Raw genomic sequence first — 24,533 nt, forward strand, 5'->3', positions numbered from 1 at the left:
AGATACTATACCAATATGAGATAACCAAGGGACAGCAAAGGAGATGAGAGAAAACATAGTACATTAAGGACAATAATCATTCATTATATGGCTTATGTTTCAATATCCTGGAGGTCCTTTCAATTAGCTTCACATTCTATGGCCTTATGTATCAAGATTTTGCTCTATTGCAAATCTCTGCTAGTAGAGCCAAGGTTTCTACTGATTATAAAGAATGAGGGAAATCATTGAGCCTAAGTTCCTTTGAGTCTGGCTTACTTCACTTAATATGATTTTTTCTAAGTCTTTCCATTTCCTAACTAATGGGCCGATGTCATTCTGACAGCAGCATAGAATTCTATTGTGTACAAATACCACAACTTGTTGATCCACTCATCAACTGAGGGACATCTAGGTTGGTTCCATATCTTTGCTATGGTGAATAGTGCTGCAATGAACATTGTTGTGCTAGTGGGTTTAGTCTGTCCTTGTTTCTGGATGGTTGGGTAAATGCCAAGTAGTGGAATTGCTGGGTCATAGGGGAGTTCTATGTTTAGCCTTTTGAGGCACTGCCACACTGCTTTCCACAGTGGTTGGACGAGTTTGCACTCCCACCGTTGTTTGGTTGGTGAAGATCTTCTTCCACTCTGTAGGCTTCCTAATTAATTTACTAGCTATGTCCTTTGCAATACAAAAGCTCTGCAGTTTACTGCAGAACCACTTATCCAGCCTTTCTCTGATTTGTTGTGATTCTTGGTCCTTATTAAGAAAGTTTCGCCCTGTGCCAAGGAGGCCTAGTGTATCTCCTATTCCTTCCTGTAGAGTTTTCAGTGTGTCAGCTTTTACCTCCAGGTCTTTGATCCATTTGGAGTTAATTCTAGTGCAAGGTGACAAAGAAGGATCCAGCTTTAGTTTTCTGCAGGTGCTTAACCAGTTCTGCCAGCACAACTTGTTGAAGAGGCTGTCTTTCTTCCATTCTATTTTTTTTGGCTCCCTTGTCAAAGATTAGGTGGCCGTAGTTCTGTGGTTTAATATCTGGGTTGTCAGTTCTATTCCATTGGTCTTCAGGCCTGTTCCTGTGCCACTACCAAGCTGTTTTGAGAATTATAGCTCTGTAATAGAGTCTAAAGTTTGGAATTGAAATTCCTCCAGCGCTGTTCTTTCTGCTAAGAAGTGTTTTTGCTATACGGGGTCTTTTATTATTCCATATGAAATTTTGGATTGCCTCTTCTATTTCTTTAAAGAATGACATTGGGATGTTGATGGGTATTGCATTGAATTTGTAGATAGCTCTTGGCAAGATTGTCATTTTGACAATGTTGATTCTTCCAATCCAGGAGCATGCGAGGTTTTCCATTTCCTTTGTTCAGCTTTAATTTCCTTTTTTAGGGTTTTAAAGTTTTCGTGAAAAAGGTCCTTTACATTCTTAGTTAAGCTAATTCCTAGGTACTTCATTTTCTTTGAGGCTATTGTGAAAGGAGTTTCTTTCCTGATTATTGCCTCGTTCCTCTCACTGTTGGCGTAAAGGAAGGCAGTTGATTTTTGAGGGTTGATTTTATAGCCTGCTACTCTTCCAAAGCTTTGAATCAGCTCAAGGAGCTTGGGAGTAGAGTCTATAGGATTCTTTAAATACAGAATCATATCATCTGCAAAGAGGGATAGTTTTAATTCCTCTTTCCCTACTTGGATCCCCTTTATGCTTGCTTCTTGCCTTATTGCACTGGCTAGGAATTCTAGTACTATGTTAAAGAGGAGTGGACAGAGTGGGCATCCTTGTCTCGTTCCTGATTTTAGCGGGAATGGCTTTAGATTTTCACCATTAAGTGTAATACTAGCAGTAGGTTTCTCATACACAGCCTTTATCACACTGAGGAATGTTCCATGGATTCCTAGTTTCTCCAGAGCTTTTAACATAAAGGGGTATTGGATCTTGTCAAATGCCTTTTCTGCATGTATTGAGACAATCATGTGATTTTTGTCCTTGCTCCTGTTGATGTGTTGAATTATATTAATTGATTTGCGTATGTTGAACCAGCTTTGCCTCCCTGTGATGAATCCAGTTTGATCATAGTGTATAATTTTTTTGATGAGTTGTTGTAGACGGTTGGCCAGTATTTTGTTGAGAAGTTTTGCATCGATGTTCATCAAAGATATAGGTCTATAGTTCTCTCTCTTTGATGAATCTCTCTCTGGTTTGGGGATGAGGGTTATACTGGCTTCATAGAATGAGTTTGGTAAGGAACCTTCATTTTCAATTTCGTTGAAGAGCTTGAGGGTATTGGTGTGAACTCTGCTTTGAACACCTTGTAGATTTCATGTGTGTATCCATCTGGCCCTGGGCTTTTCTTAGGTGGAAGTTCTCTAATTGCCATTTCTATTTCAGAGCTTGAAATAGGCCTGTTAAGTTGGCCTAGTTCTTCTTGGTTCAGTGTGGGTATGTTAATATTGGCTAGGAATTCATCCATTTCATCTAGATTCTCAAATTTGTTGACATATAGATTTGAGAAGTATTCCCTCATGATATTCTGAATCTTGGTAATTTCTGTCGTGATATTACCATTTTCATCTGCGATTTTGTTTATTTCGATATGCTCTCTTCTTTTTTTGGTAAGATTTGCTAAGGGCTTGTCAATTTTGTTAATTCTTTCAAAGAACCAACTCCTTGTTTTGTTGATTCTTTCTATAGTTTTTTTTGGATTCCAAATCATTTAATTCTGCTTTGATTTTAATTATTTGCTTTCTTCTACTGGGATTAGGGTTGGTTTGTTGCTCTTTTTCCAGGAGCTTAAAGTGAGACATTAACTTGTTGGTTTGCAATTTTTCCAACTTGTTGTTGTAGGCACTCAGCGCTATAAATTTTCCTCTGAGTACTGCCTTTGCTGTGTCCCAAAGGAGTTGGTATTTTGTGTGCTCCTTACTGTTAAATATCATAAACTGTTGGATTTCTGTTCTGATCTCTTCGATGACCCATTGGTGATTCAACAAAGTGTTGTTCAGTCTCCATGAGTTACAGGGTTTTCGTTGGTGGAGATGTGTGTTCAGTTCCAGTTTGATGCCTTTGTGGTCTGAGAGTGTGCATGGAATAATTTCAGTGTTTCTGAATCTGTCCAGGTTTGTTTTATGGCCTAAGATGTGATCTATTTTGGAAAATGTTCCATGTGCTGCTGAGAAAAACATATATTGTGTTGTTTCTGGTTGGAATATTCTGCAGATGTCTGTTAGATCTAGTTGGTCTATATAGTTGTTCAGTTCTAAGGTTTCTCTGTTGAGTTTTTGCCTTGTTGATCTGTCCATAGGTGAGAGTGGTGTGTTAAAGTCACCGACAATCACCGTATTTCGATCTATGTATGGTTTCAGTGTGAGTGAAGTTTGCTTGATGCAGTTTGGAGCTCCGGGATTGGGTGTGTAAATATTTAGGATCGTTATGTCTTCCTGGAGGAAAGATCCCTTTAGCAGTATGTAGTAACCTTCTTTGTCTTTTCTTACTAATTTTGGTTTGAAGTCTATTTTATCTGATATGAGGATGGCAACTCCAGCCTGTTTATGGGGGCCATTAGCTTGATAGAGTTTATTCCAACCTCTCACTTTCAAAAGATGATTGTTTTTTTGGGTAAGATGTGTCTCTTGAAGACAGCAGAACGATGGCTCTTGCTTTGATCTAACTAGACAGCCTATGCCGTTTAATTGGAGAGTTAAGTCCATTGATATTGAGAGTTAGGATTGAGAGGCATTTATTAGGTCCTACCATTTTTAAAAGCTTTTATTTGGGCCTGTGTCTTGACAGTTCTTGTGGTCCTTAAATGATGTGCTGTTTAGGTGCCATTTCTTTCCCTATATTGCATTTATTTTGGTTTTCTATGTATAGAACATCTTTCAGAATTCTCTGTAGTGTTGGTTTTGTTGCGACATATTGTTGCAGCTTTTCCCTGGAATGGAATGTTTTTATCGTTCCCTCAGTTATGAATGAGAGCTTAGCTGGGTACAGTATTCTTGGTTGGTAGTTATTTGACTTAAGGGCATGACATATATGCTTCCAGTTACTTCTTGCTTGCATGGTCTCTGCTGAGGAATCTGGTGTTATTCTGATTGGTTTTCCTTTATAGGTTACTGAACCCTTTTCTCTGGCTGCCTTTAGGATCCTCTTTTTGGTTTCTATTAACGAAGTTCGGATTACGATGTGGCGGTTGGATGTTCTTTTCTGGTCAGGTCTGTTTGGGGTTCTAAAAGCTTCTTGTATCTGGATGGGTCTGCCCTTCTGGATATTTGGGAAATTCTCTGAGATGATTCCCTGAAGTATATTTCCAATACCATTGACCTCTTTCTCCAGACCCTCCTCAATACCAATTAGCCTTAACTTAGGCTTCCTAATTGTATCTTGGACCTCCTGAAGCGCTCTCTCATTTTTCCTAGATTTGGATTGACTCATTTTCTGTTCTTTGTCTATAATAACTAAATTAACTTCAGCCCCGGAAATTCTCTCATCTGCATTGTCTAACCTGCTATCAAAGTTATCTACTTTATTTTTCATCTCCCTTGCTACTAATTGCTCATTTTTGATGCCTTGCATCTCTTCTTTTAGATCATGTATGGATTTCTTTAGCTCCTTGATTTCCATTTGAGTAGTGAGCTCAGTAGCTTTATTTTCTTTGAACATTTGCTGGGGTTTGGTCACCTTTTTATTTGTGGATTCTATGAATTCATCCATCTTTCTTTGAAAAACATTTATTATGTCCTCCTTTATGGCTTCTTCTTTTTCACTTATCACCTTGTTTATGGTTTCCTCTTGTTCAGCTATGGCTTCCTCCCTTATCTCTTTCTTTATATTTTCACATTTTTCATTAATGATCTTTATGAATTGCATTTGTACAGCACTTGGAAGACTCTCCTCTAGGTTTGCCAGTGCCTGTTCCTTTGGTTATTTACATTGGGTGGAGGGGGTGGGGGATGTTGTTTCTTGATTTGACATTTTTCTTGAGTTTCTTGTTCTGCCCATTTGAAAATGGGAGCAAGATTAATACTAAACACGATTATAGTTTTTCAGATATAACCAACCTAGACCTCTGTAGCTGGCAGACTCTAGATGTTCACAAGTTTGGATTGGTGTTATCACTCTTTCTTTTTGTGCAGTTACCGACTAGTCTAATAATTCACTGATAAGCGATTTATATCCAAAACAATAAGCCTCTCAATCCAATCTCTATTGTCTTTAAGTCCCTCTGAGCCTAGAGAATAATTAAACACCTAGATATACAATGTTGCTCAACAGCCATCAAGTGTAGATCCATGCAGTATAAGGGTTGAAAGAGGAGCAGAGGTCCAGAGATTGAAAAATAGAATGAGAGAGGTCCGGGGGTAAGTAGGTAGCATATTTGAGTACAAAGTTTGGAAAGTATTAGAATAAAACTTATGTGTTGCTGCGCGACTAGCTCTTAGCGTCTGGGTTCTGCTGCTTGCTGTTCTGGTTCCGCGTCTGGGTTCTGCTGCTTCCGCTGTTCGATGGCCCGGTTCTGTGCTGGTTTCTGCAGACGTTGGGCTCCCAGCCTGGCACCCTCCACTGCCGCCGCTTTTCGTGGATTAGAGCTGGTCCTCGAGTTCCGAATTCTTTGAGAAATTTGGATGTGAGCTTTATCTGGATTTCTTTTCCGGTTTGAGTCCTTCTCCATTGCTTTTTGAGTTTGTTGTTGTTGATTTCTTTAGGTAGTTGGCTCGTGGGACTCCCTGGTTCTCTCTTTTTCTCAGAGAAAGCTAGGTAGCGTCCCTATTGTCTCGGAGCCCGCTTCCTTCTCTTGAAGTCTGGGTTTTGATTACTACTATCCCCACCCGCGTTTTGTGTCAGTCCAGGTGCTTGAACTCTGGGGCTGGCCATTATCCTTGATCTTCTTTTGATCAAGGCTAGTGCTCTACCCTTGGCCTACATTGTCATTTCCAGCTTTCTCTGTGGTTCACTGAAGGTAAAAGTCACACAGAGTTTTTTGTTTGGGCTGGCTTTGAATTATGATCCTCAGATGTCATCTTCCTGAGTAGAAAGGATTAAAGATGGATGCCAATTCTTGCTCTTTTTATATTCCTGGGAAAACATGTTAGTCATGTTTTAATTCTGAGAGGTATTTTCTACCAGGTAATAACTTCTAGGCCCAAAGAATTTTTTTTAAATTCTGCTTTGTTGTTCCTTCTAGACTTCACCATTTCGCTAGAAAAATATGTGGCTGTTTGCATCCCTTCTATATGTAATGTTTCTAATCCCCAAAGACTTTTTAGACATTTTATTAAGTCAAATAAGCCATACCCAAAGAAACATCCATGATTTCCCTCAATAGTAATTCTTAGTACACATATAGGACTCTCTTAGCAGAGGATCACAAAAGCTTTGTAGATATGGTCATATAGGATGAGGGCAAACGAAATGAACTCCAGAATATGGAAACAAGAGTTTTACCTTGGGAATTGTTGTTGTTAACATACAATGTGAAATTATTTCTGTTCTCTTTTTTCTCTTATGCTTTACATCATGTTGTTACTGTATATGACTTTGTTACCAAGCATTTTGTAAATGCATTTATTTGAAAGAAGAAAGGGAAAGGGGAAAACGAAGATGATTGGGAGAGGGTGGGGAAAGAGAAAATGGAAAATAAAGAAAAACCTGGGAAGGGGTAACAATGTTCAAGAAGTAATTTACCCACTATCTACGAATGTAACTGTTACCCAATTATATATCACCATGGCAATAAAATACAGTAACCAAAAAAAGGAATATTCAACATCAACAAGAATATAAAAGACATTTTTTTATTTCAAGGGTATTATTATGGTAAATTTGTCCTTAGATATCTTTTCATTCATTATGTTAGGAGAATATTCTGTTTAAATCTCAGCATGTGTAAGTCAAAAATGAATCAAATTTGGGAAAATTTTGGCCAGAATTTCTTCACATCGGTTCCATCATTTCTTCTGTGCTCTATTTGAGACTCAGTTCATTACTTAACCAGTTCTTTCATATGATGAACATCATAAGATTATATTCTTCTTTTGTGGTCATGGGGCTTGACCTCAGGGCCTGAGCACTGTGTCTGAGAATATTTTACTCAAGGCTATCACTCTACTTCTTGAACCAGAGATCCACTTCTGACTTTTTGGTGGTAAATTAGTATTTAAATACTTAAAAGCCTCATGGACTTTTTCTGCTTGGGCTGGATTTGAACTGTGATTCACAGATCCTAGCTTCCTGAGGAGCTAGGATTACAGATGTGAGCCACCAGTTCCAGCCAGCTAATGTTCTGTTCATATTTGGGTTTATTTTAAATAATTTAAATATCTATGTCTTTAAGGTACTCAATATTTATTTTGATATATTTCATCCTTTCTCAAATTAATCCAGTATATTTTGATCTGAATATAGATTTCATCTTTAATATTTGAATTCATTTCTTTTTCTTTTTCTTTTGTCCTGATCTGGGACTTGAATTCAGAGGTTGGGCACTGTCCTTGGAAATTTCTCAAGGCTAGTGCTCTACCACTTGAGTGTCACAGCACACTTCTGGTCATTTCCGTGTGTATGTCTTACTGAGGAATCAACCCCAGAGTTCTTGCATGCTAGGTTAGGCAAGCACTCTACCACTAGGCCATGCTCCCAGCCCCATTCTTTTTATGTATTTTCTAGCTTTCTATTTCATATGCTCAAGCCTGGCTTTGCCTTGCCTTTCTTGCCTTTCCTTTCTTTTTGTGCTGGTACCAGAACTTGAACTTAGGGAATCACTCTCTTACCTGTCTGTTTGCTCAGGGCTCTACTACTTCAACCATACCTCCACTTTCTGCTTTTTACTGCTCAGGATGGCTTCAAACATTCATCAGATCTCAGTCTCTTGAGTAGCTTGATTACAGGTGTAAGCATCCTTCACCTGGCTTTGAAATTTTTACTTTGTTTGTTTTTAATTGTTGTTATTTTAAGTCAGATACTAGATGTTTTTCATTTTGAAGTGGCAGCTGGATAATCTGAGAAAAAATTGTCCGTGTTTATGTTTGATATTTGTTCTGGGATATGTTGAAGATATTTGGGAAGTTGATTCTTTTGGTCATGATTTAAATTTTATAAACAAGGACCAAAGAAATGTTTCATCTAGAGTTAATTTTTTACATATGACTGAGGCCAAACCCTTGTTAGTATTCCATAAACTATAAAGTTTTCCATTTTGTGGATTTGGTTAAACACATCTCTTGGCATTTTTTGACCTATAGACATTGCTCTCCTAATAATTTCTGTTGGATTTTTCCAAAGGCTTGAGTAATTTCCTTCTCTACTTGGTTAATTAATAATCAAATGTAAAGTTGTATGCATCCTTCTGGAGTTTTCGACAGTTGTGTGTTTGTGCAGCTCTCTCCTCTCCTGTGCTCTGATAACCATGGAAATATTTCCCAGATTCTCAGATCATCTTTCCTCTGAGTGAAAGACCCCAAGGCCAAGGTGTGTCAAGACTTCCAATGAAGTCAAACAAATGCTCTCTAAGTAAGCAGGAGTCTATAGAAGTTTGAGGACTTTGTATTTTTATCTTCCAGTGTGTGTGTGTGATTGTGTGTGTGTGTGTGTGTGTGTGTGTGTGTGTGTGTGTGTGTGTATGTGATCTTTGTCTCCCTAGAAACAGATAATTCTCTATCACCATACTATGGTGCTCTCTCCTGATCCTCTGCTTCAGCTTTCCAAAAATGAGGTAAAATTCTGGAACTCACTTTCTTTTACTAAGTTTTTTAACGTAGTTTCTATTGTAATTAATAGAAGGGCTACATTGTATTGACCAGTTAAAAGGTACATTAGTTCACAAACTTTAATACCCTTTCTCATGTTATGGTCCCTATGTCCTTTCCCAAGCCCCACCCCTCATCTTGTTTTCTCCATTTCTATGTCCTATTTCAAATAAACAAATAAGCATATATACAGTATATTAGATAACAGAAAAATAATGTACCAATATACGATGACCAATGAACAGCAAAAGAGATGAGAGATAACATAGTACATTAAGGACTACAATCACTCATTATATGGCTTTTAATACTACATCCTGGAGATCCTTTCATTAGGCTCATACTGTAAGTCCTTATGTATCTAGTTTTTGCTCTATTGTATACCTCTGCTAGGAGAGCCCAAGGTTTCTACTGACTATGACAAATGAGGGAAACTTTTGAACCTATGTTCCTTTGAGTCTGGCTTAGTTCCCTTAATATGATTTTTAATAAATCTTTCTATTTCCTAACAAATGGGGTGATGTCTTTATTTCTAACAGCAGGAAAGAATTCCATTGTGCATATATACCACATCTTGTTGATCTACTCATCAACTGAGGGGCATCTGGGTTGGTTCCATATCTTTTCTATGGTAAATAATGCTACAATGAACATTGTTGTGCTAGTGGATTTAGTATGCCCTTGTTTCTGTATGATTGGGTAAATTCCAAGAAGTGGAATTGCTGGTTAATAGGGAAGCTCTGTGTGTAGTCATTTCAGGAACTGCCATACTGCTTTCCATAGTGGTTGAACAACTTTGCACTCACATCAACAGTGTAGTAGTGATCCCTCCTGCCCATATCCCCACCAGCAACTGTTGTTACTAGATTTCTTAATCCTTGCCATTCAAACTGGAGTGAAGTGGAATCTTTTGATTTGCATTTCTTTTATGGCCAGATATGTTGAGCATTTCTTCATGTGTCTATAGGCCTTCATTATTTCTTCTTCAGAGAAGACTCTCTTTATGTCTTTGGCCCATGTTTTAATGGGATGTTTGTTACTTTGGAGATTAGTTTTGGAGTTATTCAAATTTTTGAGCTGTTGATATATTTTACACATGAGGTTTTTGTTGTATTGTGAGTGAAGAACGTCGCACATTCTGAAGGCTTTTGATTTAACTTGCTAGCTATGTCCTTTGCCCTGCAGAAGCTCTGCAGTTTAATGTAGTCCCATTTATCCAGACTTCTCTGATTTGTTGTGTTTCTGGGTCCTTATTCAGAAAGTTTCGTCTTATGCCATGGAAACCTACTGTACCTCCTATTGCTTCTTGTCAAGTGGATCTGATTTTACCTCAAGAGTCTTTGATCCCTTTTGAATTAATCCTGTTGCAGGGTGACAAATAACAATACAACTTTAGTTTTCTACAGGTTCATAACCAGTTCTGGCTGCACCACTTGTTGAAGAGGCTGTCATTTTTTAATTCTATATTTTTGGCAAGCTTATTAAAGATTAGGTGGCCACAGGTCTGTGGGATAATATCCAAGTCCTAAGTTCTATTCCATTGGTGCAGTTCTTGGGCCAGTATCAAGCTGTTTCGTTTACTATAGCTCTGTAATACAGTCTAAGGATTGGTACTGATATACTTCCAGTGCTGTTGTTTCTGCTAAGAATTGTTTTTGCTATATGGGTCTTTTATTATTCCATATGAAATTTTGGATTGCCACTTCTATTTCCTTAAAGAATGACATTGGGGTATTGATGAGTATGCATTGAATGTGTAGATAGCCCTTGGCAAGATTGTCATTTTCATGATGTTAATTTTTCCAATCCAGGAGCATGGGATGTTTTTCCATTTCCTCAGTTCTGCTTTAATTTCCTATTTCAGGGTTTTAAATCTTTCATCAAAAGGTCCTTTACATACTTAGTTAATTCCTAAGTACTTTATTTTCTTTGAGGCTATTGCCAAAGTAGTTGCTTTTCTGATTGTTGCCTCATTCCTCTCATTGTTGGCATAGAGGAAGGCAGTTGATTTTTCAGGGTTAATTTTATGCCCTGCTACCTTGCCAAAGTTTTGAATCACCAAAAAACAGCTTGGAAGTGGAGTCTATATGGTTCTTTAAATACAGAATCATGTCATCTGCTAAGAGGGAATGTTTCACTTCCTGTTTCCTATTTGAATCCCTTGTGTTTGCTTCTTGCCTTATTGCACTGGCTAGGAATTCTAATACTATGTTTAAGAGGAGATGAGAGACTGGCAATCCTTGTCTTGTTCATGATTTTAGCAGGAATGTATTTAGCTTTGCCCCATTAAGTATTATGGTAGCTGTGGGTTTGTCGTACACAGCCTTTATTATACTGAGTAATGTTCCATGAATTCCTAGTTTCTCCAGAACTTTTAGTAAAAAGGGGTATTGGATCTTGTTTCAAACCAACAGTTTTATATTATACCTTAACAGCTTGGATAAAGAGCAACAAACCGATCCCAATATCAGTAGAAGGAACCAAATTATTAAAAATCATTGCAGAATTAAATGAATTACAGTCAAAACACATAGAAAGAATAAACAAAAGAAGGAGTTGGTTCTTTGAAATGTGAACAAAATTGACAGACCATAAGCAAATATCCCCCCCAATTTGGCAGCATACCAAAATAAACAGAATGATGGAAAAGAATGGAAATATCATAAAGAAATAACCGAGATACAGACCCTTATATGGGTCTGTATGCCAACAAATTTAAGCATCTAGAACAAATGGATGAATTTTTATGCAATATTGACAAACCCCAACTCAACCAAGAATTCCTAAACCAAATAAACAAACCTACTTAGAGTACTGAAATAGAAATGGCAATAGGAGACCTCCCATCCAAGAAAAGCCCAAGCCCTATGGATTCATAGCTGAATTCAACAAGGCCTTCAAATTCGAGGTCACACCAATACTCCTCAAGCTCTTCAATGAAATTGAAAGTGAAGACTTTTTTACCAAATTCCTTTTATGAAGCCAGCATAACCCTCATCACAAAACCAAACAGGGAATCATTAAAGAAGACATCTATAGACTATATGTTTGACAAATCTTGATGCCGAACTTCTCAACAAAATACTGCTCAACCATCTTCAACAACTCATCAAAAAATTATGCACTATGATCAAACAGGATTCATCAGAATAATGCAAAACTGGTTCCATACACAAGAGTCAGTAAATATAATTCACATCAACAGGAGCAAGTAAAAGAATCACCTGATTATCTAAATAGATGCAGAAAAGCTATTTAATAAGATACAACATGCCTTCATGCTAAAAGCTCTGGAGAAACAGGGAATCCACGGAGCATTATTAAGTATAATAATGGGTGTGTAAAACATATCCACAGTTAGCATTATACTTAATGGCCAAAAAACTAAACCACACTCTCTCCACTCATCTTTAATGTACTATTAGAATTCCTAGCTGGAGCAATAAGGCAAGATGCACATATAGAGGGGATCTAAATAGTAAAAGAGGAAGTGAAACATTCTTCTTTGCAGATGACATGATTCTATATTTAAAGAATCCTATACATTACACTCACTACTTGCTTGAGCTGATTTGAAACTTGATCAGGTAGCACTGTATAAAATTAACCCTCAAAAATCACCTGCTTTCTTATTTGCCAACAATGAGTGACAAGGCAGAAAATCAGAAAAGCAACTCCGTTTGCAATAACCCCAAAGAAAATAAAGCACTTAGGAATTAATGTAACTAAGAATTTAAAGGACCTTTATGATGAACACTTTAAAAAAAAGAAGAAAAAGGAAATTAAAGCAGAATTGAAGAAGTGGGAAAAACTCCAATGTTCTAGGATTGGAAGAATTAACATCATGAAAATGGCAATCCTGCCAAGAACTATCTACAAATTCAATGCAATGCAATACCCATCTGTATTCCAATGTCATTCTTTACAGAAATAGAAGAGGCAATTCAAAATTTCATATGGACTATTAAATGACCCTGTATATATTGTTACAATATTTCACCTTGTTATCTGATATATTTTATATATACTTAATTGGTTATTTGAAATTCCATAGGGAAGGGGGGAAATCAACATGAGTGGCGGGGATGGACATGAGGACCATGACATGAGAAAGGGTATCAACATTTGTGAAGAAATACACCTTTTATCTGGTGAAAATAATGTAACCCTTCTATTAATTACAATAAAAAGTATATGGAAAAAAGACCCTGTCTAGCACAAATAATCCTTAGTAGAAAGAACAGCCATGGAGGAATATCAGTATCAATCTTTAGACTCTATTACTGAGCTATAGTAAGCAAAACAGCTTAGTATTGGCATATGAATAGGACTGAGGACTAATTTAATAGAACTGAAGACCCATAAGGCAACCCCACCTAATCTTTGTTAAAGGAGCCAAAAAATACAATGCAAAAAAGACAGTGTCTTCAACAAGGGGTGCTGGCAAAATTGGTGAAGCACACGTAGAAAATTAATGTTGGATCATTCTATGTCACCCTGCATCCGGATTAAGCCCAGATGGATAAAAGTCCTTGAGGTAAATCAGTTACTCTGAAAACTTTACAAGAAGGAATAGGAGTGACAATGGGTTTCCTTGACACAGGTCAAACTTTCTTAATAATGACCCAGAAGTACAACAATCTAGCATCCTAACATCAGGTCACTTTCCTATGTGCTGGTTCTCTTTATAATTTAATAGGTTTTAATTTTTTTCAGGAGAAATTCAAACATATGTGGGATACTTTACATTTCGAGATCTGCATCATGAAATGTTTATCCTCCAGAGTCTTCATGGAAACACTGCTAAGTGATTTAAGTTCATTTTCTTTCCTCTTAAAAATGTAATTAATGTGTAACTATATTCTGAAAAGGAGTTGAATTATGCTGACCAAAGTCATGTAAATATTCAACTTCAGTGTCCTGTATCACACATTTTTATGTGTGAATCACAACCAAGGAACATGGATAACTATTTTGTTTCGGTAGATATGATACCTTCCTCAGTTATTTAATAAATACTATTAGATAGTTGAATCAATGATAAATAGATGTGGATATGTAACAATATGTAAAAATTATATGTATACATTCCAATTAAAAAATCTTCTAATTATGGAAAACAGAATTCCCTCCTTAGATCTTATAGTGTGACTATCTGGAGTTCAGTATCATTTATTATGTCCAAGTGTATATTTTTTTCCTTTACACTCTACTGTGTTTACTTATAGATTTATATACATATTTTAGATAGCAAAAAATGAAGGAAACATTGCAACCAATATATCTGTGGGTCTGGCTTACTTCATAGAATATTTTTCCACATCTTTCCATTTCCTTGTGAATGGTGCAGAATCTTATGGAAGTGGAGAATTTCAATATCTCCTTTCTTGATCCTTTTGTCCTTTGTGGGACTTTATTCTGAGTCCTGGAAGCAATGCTAGCTGCTGAGAAATTCTTAGCCACCATGTTGACTTCAGCTCTATATGCCCCCCATCTGTGCACACCAAAACTAAAAAATGTGCTGATTATTTCCTCACAGACCTTTTTTTCTCTATGAACACACTTCACACCTGGGAACCTGTAACCAGGCATCCCAGGATACCATAAGTTGTGAATGATCCTTGTTTTTCTAGTACCCATATATTAAAGAGCTAAAACTTAAAGCATTACAATGTGGATAACAAAAAAAGGAAACATTTTGTTTAGGCAGTAACTTCCTGATTAAAACTTCAAAGAGCTTACAAAATAAAAGCAAGAATTGACAAATGGATTATATCAGACTCTTTAGCACAACAAGTAAACAATATGTGGTATCAGGAACATCATTGTTTCCTTAGGCAATAGTAAATGGATGCATGTGTGGAGGCATCTGTATGTGGAATTCTTACTGAAACCTCCTTGAATCAACTACCAACGTTCTGTAGCTGTTTTGGGCAATGGGTGTGCATATTGACCATCTGAGTATGATGCACTAATATCTTTGGTTGACATCTCACAATCCATAAGTACCTCAACATTTTATTTGCATTTGCGGATTTGTTTTGGGGATGGGCATGGCTGATGGAATTCTATTTTTATACACGTATGCTCTCTGTATCCTCTACCATCACCTCCTATCCCTATGCAAGAGAAACACCTTAGTTTCATTAGTTTGTCTTGAATCTACCTTTAAGTGATTTTCTGCCTGTTTGTAGAAGAGGATCCTTAGTTTTCTTTTGTGTATCATCTTTCCAGGACAGTAAGCTCTTCATACTTTTTACTTGTTTTATCTCCTTTTTGTTTTTGTGGAAACTCCTCTGTTTTTTTTCCTTGATACCACATTTTCAAACCATCTCCTTTACTGTTTTAATTGAGATTTTATTATAAAGGTGAAATATAAAGAGGCTAAATTTATGTAATTCAATTAATGAATGCATTTTTTTGAACAGTGTCACTCTTCCCTCATTTTCTCCCACCATTTGACCTCCTAACTCCACTCCACTCCCCACATCAAACTGTAAAGTTCACTTCAAATACAGTGTCTCATATCACTGAGTTGGCTCATCCTTTGACCTACTCTTTCTGCTTGATTATTTCATTCCTTTTACTAACTTGAAGATTGTTATTTCTAGTTCTTTGAGATTCTGTGTAAATTCTTCAGTGTTTGTTCTTTTACTTTATTTTATTTTTATTTTATTTTAAATTTTTAAATTTTTATTGTACATGATACACAGACTAGTTGCATAATTCAGATAATGAGTATATTTCTTGTTGATCAATGTAAATCCCTTCTTTATTTTCTGTTTTAACCATTCAGACTTGTCTCCATGCCAAGTTGTACAGTATGTTTCCACTATACTATGTAATGTCTGCTGAATTGGTTCACCCTTTGTCCTGCCCTTTATGTGTTTCACATTCTCTTCCCCAAATCAGACCATCTTATATGCAAGATAAAGTAGAGAAATAAAAACGATGATGAAAGGGAATAAACCAAAGAAAAAAGATAGGAAAAAAATCAAAAAAAGAGGAAAAAGAACAGCAAATAGTACTATAAAAAATCTCATGTTCCTTGAGATGTACTGTAGATTCTTTAACTCAGTTTCTGTATGCTTGATTTAACAAAACGTTACAGTTTCCTGTTATTCCTCCCACCCCCTTTTATATACATATGGTTTTCATTTTCATTTGTTCCAAGGATAAGTTTATTTAATGAAATTTGTCTTGAAAAACAATTCACTATCATAAATATTTATTTAATTTAGTTGAACACTTTTCTCATTATTATTTTACTATTTATTTATGGTTCACAAGTGATTCATTTAACTCTCATACTATGTGAATCTTTTCCTCATTAAATTCTGGCCTCCTTACCACATGTCTGCATGTGTGCTCAATATACGTTCAATGTTATTTTTTTAAAATCTGGCTGACTTTGTGTCCCATACGGTAATTTCTCCTGGTGAATGCTCAGTATGTTGAGCAAAGTTTTATCCAGATGTTGAACAAAATATTCTGTGAGTCTGTATAAGGATATCCTGATCTAGTGTGAAATTAAACTCTGATTCTTCCCTCTTAATTTTGTCTGGAGAATCCCTCCATAAAATCTTCAGCTAGTATTGTATTGAGGACTATTTCAAAGTCTGATTAACATAAGTCAGTGGTTGGATAGTGTGTAAGTAAATAAACATTTCAAACTGCAATTTCATCTTGAAAATTTGATCCTTTCATTACATTACAATTGTGTAACTTTTTGTCACTTTGATTCAAGTCTATTGGATGTGATATGTAAAGATACGGCAGCTTTCTTTAAGATTTCATTTGTATGGACTACCCTTTCTTATACTCACTGAGGGGCGTTGATGGTGAAGTGTGTTTCTTGACATCAAGGTATCCTTTGACCTTGAGTTTTGCTACATTTTGCCATTCTAACCCTTTTTTGACCATCGGGGCTTGAATTCTGGGTCTGAGCATTGACACTGAGTTCTTCACCTCAAGGCAACCACCCTACCCTTCAGCCACACGACCACTTCCACTTTTCTAGCAGTTAACTAGAGATGAGACTCACAGAATTTAGTTCCTGGGCTGGCTTTGAACTTTTATCCTTAGATCTCAGCCCCCCGGATACTTAGCATGACAGTTGTGAGCCACTGCACCTGGCCATTCTAATTTTTATTGGTAGAATTTCTGGCATTTCCATTCACAGTCATGGTTAACAGATTTCATTGCAACACAGCTAATAGGTGACTTGTTCTCTGCATTAACTGAAGCTTCTTCCACTTTATTTTAAAAATTGTAATTAATAGAAGGGTTACATTATATTTGTCAGATAGAAGGTGCATTACTTCACAAAAATTGATACCCTTCTCATGCTTTTGTCCCCCTTTCCTTCCCGCCTCACCCTCCCCTCACATTTTCCCCCTTTCCTATCCTATTTCAAATAAACAAATAAATATACATGCAATATACCGGATAACAAGGTAAGATACTGTAACAATATGAGATAACCAAGGGACAACACAAGAGATGAGAAATAACATAGTACATTAAGAACAACAGTAACACCTCATATGGTTCTTGTTTCTATATCCTGAATGTCTGTTCATTTAGCCTCATCCTATGTGGCCTTATGTATGTAGGATTTGCCCTATTGTAAACCTCTGCTAAGAGAGTTCAAGGTTTATATTAATTATGAAAAATGACAGAAACCATTGACCCTATGCTCATCTCAGTCTGAATTACTTCACTTAATATGACTTTTCCTAAGTCTTTCCATTTCCTTTATGTCATTCTCTCTGATGGCAGCATAGAATTCCACTGTTAATAAATACCACAGCTTGATGACCCAATCATCTACTGAGGAGCATTTATGTTTGTTCCATAGATTTGCTGTGGAAAATAGTCTTGCAATGAGCATCATTGTGCTAGTGCGTTTAGTATGCCCTTGGTTCTGGACCATTTGATAATGTCAAGTAGTGGAATTGCTGGATCATAAGGGAGCTCTATGTGTAGTCTTGTGAAAAACCACCATACTGCTTTCCATAGCGGTTGAATGAATGTGTCCTGCCAACAATAGTATAGTAATGATACCTCCTGGCCACTTCCCCACCAGCATCGGTTATTATATTTCTTGATCCTGGCCATTCTACCTGGAGTGAGATGGAATCTTAGAGTTGTTTTGATTTACAATTCTTTTATGGCCAGAAACATCGAGCATTTCTTCATGTGTCTATAGGCCACTCTTATTTCTTCTTCAGAGAATACTCTAAATCTTTGGCCCATATTTTAATAGGATGATTGTTTGAAAATTAGTTTTGGAGTGATTCAATTTTTTGAGCTTTTGATATATTTTAGCTATTAGGCCTTTGTTTGTTGTATGGTTAGTGAAGATCTCCTCCTCTGTAGGCTTTCACCCATAAAATTTATACCTGGTTGGATTCAAGCAATATACTCCTGCAATAACTTCTACTTAGGTAGGTGAGCTACAAATACTATGATTTGAAGGCAGTCCAACTAAGACCTTTTGTGAGACTCTTAAATTCATTTAACCCCCAGGAACGAAGGGCTGGGGCTAGTGACTCATGCCTATCTACTGAGGAAGCCGACGTCCTCACATGTAAGATTACAGTTCTGTTTGAAGTTTAGCCTGTCCATTAATTGTTTGAGATTCTTATCTCAATTGGCCACCAAAATCTTCAGTAGAACTGTGGGTCAAGTGGTAGAGTGCTACCATTATGGGGAAAAAAAAGAACAGGACCGGGAATTTGGCATAGAGGTAGATTTGCTTGCCTAGCATGCATGAACACCTGGGTTCAATTCCTCAGTACCACATACACAGAAAAAGCTGGAAGTGGTGCTTTGGACCAGAGAAAGTGCCTAGGCCGTCATTTCAGGCCTCAGGACTGGGAAAAAAAAGCCCAAGGTCAATGCACTGGTTGTTTAGAATAGCAATGATTTAGAATAGTATCGTAAAATACAAGTCCCATATTTCTTAGCAAGTTTTTAACACTTTTTCAAACTAACACAGGAATCACTTCATGTGGTTGAAATGTTTATTTTGCTACATTCTGTGGAGGTTTCATTCAGTAGTTAGTTGGTCTACTATTTTAAGCATCTTCAAGGAATCCTTGAATGAGCCTGTGTGAGAAGATTCTCACTTCATGGCCACTAGAAAGTAAGACGATATTATGGCTTGGCCTAGTGGTAGAGTGCTTCCCTAGAATGCATGAAGCCCTGGGTTTGATTCCTTAGTTACCACATACACATAAAAAGCCAGAAGTGGTGCTGTGGCTCACGTGTTAGAACACTAGCATTGAGAAAGTTCAAGGATAGTGCCCAGACCCTGAATTCAGGCCCCATGACTGACAATAAAAAAGAAATAATATGCTTAATGGAACATTATGTTAAAATGATATATTTTTGGAGTATTATGTAAAATTCTGAGCAGTTACTGGTTACTGACACATATCTGATTTTCGTCAGCCTATTCACTCTGTCTGCAGTAAGAGTTGTGGTCCTGGATTCAGAAAATCTCCTCAGGAGGGAAAGGCTGCCTGTTGCTTTGATTGCACACCTTGCCCAGACAATGAGATTGCTAATGGAACATGTAAGCTCATGTCTTCGAGGGAAATTCATACTGTCTCCTAGTATCTTCATCCATGCAATCAATACAAATGCAGAATTGCAAATTCAAATTCTTCCTCCTTCACTTAGGAATTTAATTGTGACAGTGGTTGCTACGTCTCTTCAGGGGGAAAAAAAAGACATGGGCTCTGATTTACATGTAAGATTTTTTTCTACTCTGTTGTATGTATGTTTACTCAAATACTCAGTAATATAACTTTAACTTCTATCACATTACGTGCAAAGAATTTTTAAGAACAAGAACTGTATCTTCAATATTACGTTCGAACCTACAAAGAAAACACAGATTTTGCACATCTTTACTTCCTATTACTTAGAAATCATGGTGCAGCAGAGCAAGTAATCTGGGTTAGGGTGATTTAATTATAAGGTACAGGGGCGGGAGTTTGGCCTAGTGGTAGAGTACTTGCCTAGCATGCACAAAGACCCAGGTTCAATTCCTTGGTACCACATACATAGAAAGGCCGGAACTGGTGCTGGAGCTCAAATGGTAGAGCTCCAGCCTGAGGAAAGCCCAAGGACAGTGCTCAGGGCTGGAGTTCATACCCCAGGCCTGAAAACAATAACAAAAAGAGTCAGAATCAGGCACACGTATTGTGCATAGCATGACTTTATATCTTCAAAGAGTGATTTGATTATCTGTTCCTGTACAGATGAATAGAAGATACAAACAACAACTGAAAGGTAGGACCACAGTGTGCTACAGAGTCATACAGGAACAAGCAAGGTTTACTCCACAAATGTTTCTTTTTTGCCAGTGCTGGCCCTTGAACTCATGGACTGGGCAGTGTCCTTGAATTTCACAAGGCTAGTTATCTACCACGTTAGACACAGCACCACTTACATCTTTTTCCGTGTATGTGGTCCTAAGTTATCAAACGCCAGAGCTTCGTGCATATTTGGCAGTCACTATACCACCAGGCAACACTCCTGGCACCAATATATAAAATTTTGAATGAGGGTTGGACTTGTGTACATAAGTCTGTGAGTTATGTCAGCATGAAGAAGAAATGAAATAATCTGTAGGAATAATTTCAGTGTTTTTGAATCTGTCCAGGTTTGTTTTATGGCCTAAGATGTGGTCTATTTTTGAAAATGTTCCATGTGCTGCTGACAAAAACGTATATTGTGTTGTTGCTGGGTGGAATATTCTGCAGATGTCTGTTAGATCTAGTTGGTCTATATAGTTGTTCAGTTCTAAGGTTTCTCTGTTGAGTTTTTGTCTTGTTGATCTGTCCATAGGTGAGAGTGGTGTGTTAAAGTCGCCGACAATCACGGTGTTTCAATCTATGTATGGTTTCAGTGTAAGTAAAGTTTGCTTGATGAAGTTTGGAGCTCCGGGATTGGGTGTGTAAATATTTAGGAGCATTATGTCTTCCTGGAGGAAAGATTCCTTTAGTAGTATGTAGTAACCTTCTTTGTCTTTTCTTACTAATTTTAGTTTGAAGTCTATTTTATCTGATATGAGGTTGGCAACACCAGACTGTTTATGGGGACCGTTAGCTTGATAGAGTTTATTCCAACCTCTCACTTTCAAAAGATGATTCTTTTTTTGGGTAAGATGTGTCTCTTGAAGACAGCAGAACGATGGCTCTCGCTTTTTGATCCAACTAGACAGCCTATGCTGTTTAATTGGAGAGTTAAGTCCATTGATATTGAGAGTTAGGATTGAGAGATATTTATTAGTTTCTACCATTTTAAAAAGTTTTTATTAGGGCCTGTGCCTTGACAGTTCTTGTGGTCCTTAAAGAGAATCTTCTCTGAAGAAGAAACAAAAATGGCCTTTAGACACATGAAGAAATGCTCCACATCTCTGGTCATAAAAGAAATGCAAATCAAAACAAGTCTAAGATTCCACTTCACTCCAGTTAGAATGGCCAGGATAAGGAAAACGAATAATAACAGATGATGGAGGGGATGTGGCCAGGAGGGATCACTACTGCACTGTTGGTGGGAGTGCAAACTCGTTCAACCACTATGGAAAGCAGTGTGGCAGTGCCTCAAAAGGCTAAACATAGAACTCCCCTATTACCCAGCAATTCCACTACTTGGCATTTACCCAACCATCCAGAAACAAGGGCATACTAAATCCACTAGCACAACAATGTTCATTGCAGCACTATTCACCATAGAAAAGATATGCAACCGACCTAGATGTCGCTCAGTTGATGAGTGGATCAACAAGTTGTGGTATTTGTACACAATGGAATTCTATGCTGCTGTCAGAAAGAATGACATCGCTCCATTTGTTAGGAAATGGAAAGACTTAGAAAAAATCATATTAAGTGAAGTAAGCCAGACTCAAAGGAACTTAGGCTCAATGGTTTCCCTCATTCGTCATAATCAGTAGACACCTTGGGCTCTACTAGCAGAGATCTGCAATAGAGCAAAATCTTGATACATAAGGCCATATAGTATGAAGCTAATTGAAAGGACCTCCAGGATATTGAAACATAAGCCATATAATGAATGATTGTTGTCCTTAATGTACTATGTTGTCTCTCATCTTCTTTGCTCTACCTTGGTTATCTCATATTGTTATAGTATCTCACTTTGTTATCTGATATATTGAATTTATTTGTATTTGGTTATTTGAAATTTGATAGGGAAGGGGGGAAAACCAAGACGGGTGGGGGGTGTGGGGGGAGGGAAATGGTACCAAGACATGTGAAAGGTTATCAATGTATGTGAATTAATGCACCTTCTATCTGGCAAATATCATGTAACCCTTTTACTAATTACAATAAAAAATGCGAAAAAAGGAAATTAAAGCAGAACTAAGGAAATGGAAAATCCTCCCATGCTCCTGGATTGGAAGAATCAACATTGAAAATTACAATCTTGCCAAGGGCTATCTACAAATTCAACGCAATACCCATCAATATCCCAATTTCATTCTTTAAAGAAATAGAAGAGGCAATTCAAAATTTCATATGGAATAATAAAAGACCCCTATATCAAAAACACTTCTTAGCAGGAAGAACAGTGCTGGAGGAATTTCAATTCCAAACTTTAGACTCTATTATACAGCTATAATTATCAAAATAGCTTGGTACTGGCACAAGAACCGGCATGAAGACCAATGGAATAGAACTGAGGACCCAGATATTAAACCACCGACCTATGGCCATCTAATCTTTGACAAGGGAGCCAAAAAAGTAGATTGGAAGAAAGATAGCCTCTTCAACAAGTTGTGCTGGCAGAACTGGTTAAGCACCTGCAGAAAACTAAAGTTGGATCCTTCTTTGTCACCCTGCACTAGAATTAACTCCAAATGGATCAAATACCTGGAGGAAAAAGCTGACATACTGAAAACTTTACAGGAAGGAATAGGAGATACACTAGGCCTCCTTGGCACAGGTTGAAACTTTCTTAATAAGGACCCTCATTTGTCATAATCAGTAGAAATCTTGGGCTCTACTAGCAGAGATCCGCAATAGAGCAAAATCTTGATACATAAGGCCATATAGTATGAAGCTAATTGAAAGAATCTCCAGGATATTGAAACAAAAGCCACATAACGACTGATTGTTGTCCTTTATGTACTATGTTATCTCTCATCTCCTTTGCTGTCCCTTGGGTATCTCATATTGTTATAGTATCTCACTTTGTTATCTGATATATTGAATCAATTTGTATTTGGTTATTTGAGATTTGATAGGGAATGGGGGAAAACCAAGACGGGTGGGGTGTGGAGGGGAGGGTAATGGGTACCAAGACATGTGAAAAGGTATCAATGTATGTGAATTAATGCACTTTCTATCTGGCAAATATCATGTAACCTTTTTATTAATTACAATAAAAATATTAAAAAAAGAAATAATTTGTAGGGTATTAAAAATGGCAATAAATAATATGAGCAATCATCATTGGCAGCAAACATTTTCACTCAGAGAAAAATATAAGAATGTAAGAATTACTGTAAGAACATGAAGAATGCATAAAAGTAATACTGAGCATATCTGGTAATATTTACTTTATGCTACTAAATTTTCACATGTCAGAATGTTAGCTTTTTAAGTACTGAAAAGGGACTAATGACAATTTTCTTATCAGATTTGGAGCAGTGTGAGAAATGCCAACACAGTATGCCAACACAGTATGCCAACATTTAGAGGAATCAGGGCTTCCTCAGAGCTGCAAGTTTCCTGCCTTCTGGAGAATCCTTGGGGGTGGCCTTGGCTTGCATGGCTCTTTCTTTATCTACACTCAGAGTAGTTGTTCTTGGGGTGTTTGTGAAATATAAGAACACTGCTGTTGTCAAAGCTAATAACCAGGCTCCCAGCTACATCCTGCTAATCTCCCTCCTCTTCTGCTTTCTCTGTTCCTTGCTCTTTATTGGCCATCCCAACACAGTCACCTGCATTCTCCAGCAAACCACATTTGGAATTGTGTTCACTGTAGCTGTTTCTGCTGTCTTGGCCAAAACTGTAACTGTCGTTCTGGCCTTCAAGGTCAATCTTCCAGCGATAAGAATGAGGTGGCTACTCGTATCAGGGGTTCCTAACTTCTTCATTCCCATCTGCACCCTGATCCAGGTGACTCTCTATGGAATTTGGCTGGGAAACTCTCCTCCCTTCATTGACACAGATGCATACTCTGAACATGGTCACCTCATCATGTTATGTAGCAAGGGATCTCTCACCTCTTTCTTCTGTGTCTTGGGATACCTGGGCTCCCTGGCCTTGGCCAGCTTCACTGTGTCTTTCTTTGCCAGGAACCTGCCTAATACCTTCAATGAAGCCAAGTTCCTGACCTCAGAAAGCTGTTGTTCTGCAGTGTCTGGCTCACTTTCCTGCGTATTTACCACAGTGCCAAAGGGAAAGTCATGGTGGCTGCAGAGGTCTTCTCTATCTTGGCCTCCAGTGCTGGACTTCTGGGCTGAATCTTTGCCCCCAAGTGCACATCATTTTGTTAAGGCCAGATAGAAATTCTCTGTATGGCTTCTGGGAAAGAAGACATCTTCAAACAAATAGGCCCTCTTAACTGAAATTTAAATATTTCACCAAATATACCCATTTATGTTCTTAGAATCACGTCAACATATGAGTGACATTCATTTCTCTAGTAATGGTACAGTCACAAGTAGTAGCCAGAGCCAGGTAATTTTGAATTTTATTCTGTATTTTTTGGTTCTTTCTATTTGCTCTTTATTTAACCTTCCATCTCCTTTCATCTTCACTGTTATATTTTGTGTG

At 37.4% G+C, this 24,533-nt stretch overlaps 1 pseudogene; it reads left to right on the forward strand.

Moving 5' to 3' along the window:
• LOC150042147 (vomeronasal type-2 receptor 116-like) overlaps positions 1–24,533 on the forward strand; it is a 77,728-nt pseudogene that overhangs the window by 17,845 nt on the left and 35,350 nt on the right.

This window comes from Megascapheus bottae, chromosome 37 (assembly GCF_031878675.1).
Source record: "Megascapheus bottae isolate mThoBot1 chromosome 37, mThoBot2.hap1, whole genome shotgun sequence".
NCBI lineage: Eukaryota > Metazoa > Chordata > Mammalia > Rodentia > Geomyidae > Megascapheus > Megascapheus bottae.